We start from the raw sequence: 4,222 nt of genomic DNA on the forward strand, positions 1-4,222 counted from the left end.
ACATTCTTCTGAGCTGGGTACATCTCTTTCAAAATTGGCTGTACAGTTTTAGGTTGACAGATGAATTATTATGCTTGTACAATCTTTTGCTCATTATAAACTCTATAAGACATAAAATTAAATGAGGTTTTAACGTTTAAAAAAGATCTCCATTTCGTTATTAAAATATACAGTTTCATCCAGAAAAATTCATTTTAAGGCAATTAACATTGAGACATTTTCACATGCATTTCTAATCTCTCTATATATGACTATTACTGGTCACAGTCGCTTACTATCTGAGTTCCTTGGCATGTGAGTATGAACATAAACTCAGATAGACAGCCTTCCTCTCCCACTAGAGACTCCATACTCTGTCATCCCTGTCACTGTCCACTGTGTTGTCAGCACCCTCATCCATTCCCCCCTGTCTGCCCTTCTGGTAAATCTAGTCAGCCAGAGGTCCCTGTTCCAGGAGGGTCAGCTGTTCCTCATCTACAGCAATCCATTGTCAGTATTCCTTTGGATAGAATTGGTGTCTTCTGTTCATTTTTCCTGTAGTATGTTGGGTTACTGTCTGGAAGAGCCTTTATCTATCCTAGCCAACAACTTGACTGAAGGTATCGCCTATCTGGCTTTGTTGTTTGTCGAGTAACTTTTAGTTATGTATATGTATGCTCTTATGTTATTATGTTGGCCCCTTTAATCTATCCAGCCCCCTTAAGTTGTTTTTTAAAAAATATTTTATTTAGCCAGGCGTAGGTGGCACATGCCTTTAATCCCAGCACTTGGGAGGCAGAGGCAGGCAGATCTCTGTGAGTTTGAACCCAGGTCTTCTGCAAGAACAACCAGTGTTCTTAACTGCTGTGCCGTCTCTCCAGCCTCGTTTTTTAAATTTTTAAATAGTTTATTTATTATATTTTATTTTATGTGTATGTATGTGTTGCCTGCATGTAGGTAAATGCACTCGTGTTATGCAATGCCCGGAGAACAGAAGAGGCTGTCAGATCTCCTGGAACTGGAGTTACAGATAGTTGTTAGCTGCCATGTGGGTGCTAGAATTTGAACCTGGGTCTTCTGCAAGAACAGCCAGTGTTCTTAAGCCATCTCTCCAGCCCCCATCAGATAAAATGTTTTTAGGTATTTGTTTATATATTTATGTTTTAGCTTCTATAAAACTGGCTAGGCATACAGGAAAGCAAACAATTGTTTTGGAAGTTTTTATTTTATTTGTTTTTTTCATTTTATTTATTTTTGTCTTTTTGAGACAGGGTCTCCCAGTAACCCCAGCTGGCCTGGAACTCACTATGTAAACCAGGCTGGCCTTGAACTCACAGAGATCTGCCTGCCTCTGTCTCCCCAGTGCTGGGATTAAAGGTGCGCGCCACCACACCCAGATGTTTTGGAAGTTTTTAAACAAACTTTGGAGTCTGACCCTGCTGTGTGATTCTGGAGTAAAGGAGTTTAATGCAGAGCATGGGTTGTGATCCTCCTGCATCAGCCTCTCGAGTGCTGAGACTATAGGTGTGTGCCACCATGCCCAGCAAGATCTGGTAAGAATTTTTTACTATAGACAAATAATTTCATATCCCTGTATAGTATATCAGGGTTGGCTGAGTGATGTAGTGGGAGGAGAAGATCTTTGGACAGAGTTCACTGTCTAGTGACTTATTTATTTTTGAGACAGACTCTCATATAGCCCATGGTGGATTTGAACTCTGTATTCTCCTGCCCCCATCACCCAAATGCTGGGATTACAGGTGTTTGGATGTAAATCACCACTCCCAAACAACAAGAAGAAAAATTTTATTACTCTGACAAATTCCAGAGAGAAAACAAGTTCTCTGCCCTCAGAGAACAGCACCATTTTGCTTTCTCACATGTAAAATGTGAGAGTAACACCTTCTCTATATTCTGCAGTATTGGAGTGATCCGTGGTTCTGGTAGGAATATTGTATTCCTTGGGAGTGCTGATTGGAATGAAGACGGAAAGCTGTTTATCTAGTTCCAGCTCTCCATTTGTAGGTGACAGAGCAGGGCTCAAAACTGAAAATTCCAGTTCTCAGTTCACTTACCATTCACAATGTCCTCAAGATCATTTGTGCCTTTCCCTTTCCCCTTCCTTTCTCTTCCCACTCCCTCTTCTTTCTTTCCTGTGTGTCTTGGTGCACATGTAGATATCGGAGGACAAGTTGCAGGAGTTTTCTCCTTCCTTCCTGTGGGTCCTGGGTATTGAACTTAGTTCATTAGACTTTGGCAAAGGCTTTAACGCTGAACACATTTGTGCTTTTGAAAACTTTTCCTCTCCCTCAGTGCTCCAGACCCTTTTAAACACATTCTTTTGCTCAAACTAGGTTTTTCCTTATGCAATCCACAAATTCCATGTCCCATCTTGAAATCCAGTCTTTAAGTGACTCTCACATGCCACCTCTTCTAGAAGGTCCTGGTTTCTCAATTCAGTGAGGTCTCTTTCTTTGGAAATTTCATAGCACTTTGTAGTTTATTATTACAATTCTTTAATCTGTGGGAGTTTCTTTCCACTTTAGATTATAAAATGTATCCCTTGCTTTTTTTTTTTCCTTATCTCCATGGTGCTTTGCACAATGTAACAGAGCTGATAATCTTTAATTTGAATTCAATTCTTGACAGTGGAATGGCAACATTATAACAATAACATCTGACCAACTACCAGACAATGTTATTGTAATGAGGCAACAAATGTGAACCAAATTTTGACAAAAACTATTTATTTTTAGGGTTTTTTTTTTCCAGACAAGGTCTCACTCTATGAAGCCCTGGCTAGCCTGGAACTCTGTAGACCAGGTAGCCTAGAATTTACAGAGATCAGCCTACCTCTTCCTCCCAGAGCTGGGACTAAAGGTGTGTGTCACCATAGCTAAATCCTTTTCTTTTTCAGAGCAGAATAGTTCAAGCTGATCTCCACATACTATGTAGCTTAGGCCTGCTTTGGACTCTTAGTAATCCTCCTCCCTCAGTCACCCAGGTGCTGAGATTACAGGTGTAACCTACTATACCCAGTTCAATTATGATAATTTTTAAAGAAGGTGCATCAAAGAGGGTGACCAGCTGGAAAGCAGTATGGGAGTTGCTTTACATGTAAAATAGTTGGGAAGATGATTTTTCATTGCTTTTTCTTTTTTGGTCTGGAGACTCCCAGTGCTGGAGGACATAACTGTTTTCAATTTTCTAAAGGGCTGTCAAGTGGGAAACTGCTTTGCTCTAGGCAGCATAACTACTAGCAAAGGAGGAAGGGAGTACTAAGGTAGCAGATTTCAGCTCAGCGGGAGGCAGAACTTTCTAAGATATAGAGCTGTCCGACAGTGGAGCAGGCTGTACTCCTTAAGGTGTGAGCTGCCTGAAATTGGAGCTGTGGAAACCGAAGACAGGCCACCAGCCTGAGGGTGGAAGAGGGAATTCCCATCTGGGCAGGGAGCTTCACTAATGACCTTTAAGGAATGTTCTGATGTTTCTACAACTGTTCACTCCTGCTAACTTGACTTGTGACTATATGTGTCGTTTTGTTAACAAAATGATTAAACCTATTTAATGTAACTGTATGGTTAGTTACAATAGTGAAAAATGCAGATACCACCAAAACCAATTGACACCGTTTTTAATTGAAAGGGACGAGAGCCAGCGAGAGAGAGACAGACAGACAGAGACAGAGAGAGAGATCATTTGAAGAGAGCTCGAGTCATTTGAGGGGGAGAGAATCATTTGAAGAGAGAATCGTTCCAGGAGAGCGAGCGAGAGATATTTGCATGAAGTACTGGGCAAGAGAGTCCCACGTCCCCGCCCAGCAGGGTGCTTAGGCCTCAGCTTAGGGAGACGGAGGTGACGGCTGAGGCTCGGCGATCGGGGCGATCGGGGCTCGGCGATCAGGTCTCAGCGACGCGACTCCGGGCTGGAGCGGAAGGGCGGCCGGCCGCCGGACCACCGATCCCAGGGGCCCCCGCGGCGCCGCGCACGCGCGCTGGGAGGGGGCAGCGCCGCCGCAGGAGGCAGGGAAGCTGGCGAGCTGCGGCGGCGGCAAGGCAGCGGTGGTAGTTCGCTGCGAGGGCGACGGCTCGAGGCCGAGTGGCCGTCCGGCAGGGACCTGGGCGCCCTCTCTCGCAGGACCTTGTCGGTGAGTGTGCGTCCCCGGCCGGCCCGCGCCCTGTGCGCGGCTCGGAGCTCCACCCCGGCCGTCCCGGCCTAGGGCCACAGCCCGCGCCCGACGGCC

The 4,222-nt window shown here is 44.8% G+C and overlaps 1 protein-coding gene across 1 annotated transcript in view; it reads left to right on the forward strand.

The window, feature by feature from the left end:
- The first annotated feature begins 3,976 nt into the window (after positions 1 to 3,976).
- The window catches only part of Gapvd1 (GTPase activating protein and VPS9 domains 1), a 105,692-nt gene continuing 105,446 nt past the window's right edge, over positions 3,977 to 4,222 (forward strand). The window contains 1 exon segment of the mRNA XM_017796194.2: positions 3,977 to 4,126. The gene's annotated coding sequence lies outside the window, so the exon portion shown is untranslated.

Source organism: Nannospalax galili, unplaced genomic scaffold (assembly GCF_000622305.1).
Source record: "Nannospalax galili isolate Female #2095 unplaced genomic scaffold, S.galili_v1.0 scaffold290, whole genome shotgun sequence".
Lineage (NCBI taxonomy): Eukaryota > Metazoa > Chordata > Mammalia > Rodentia > Spalacidae > Nannospalax > Nannospalax galili.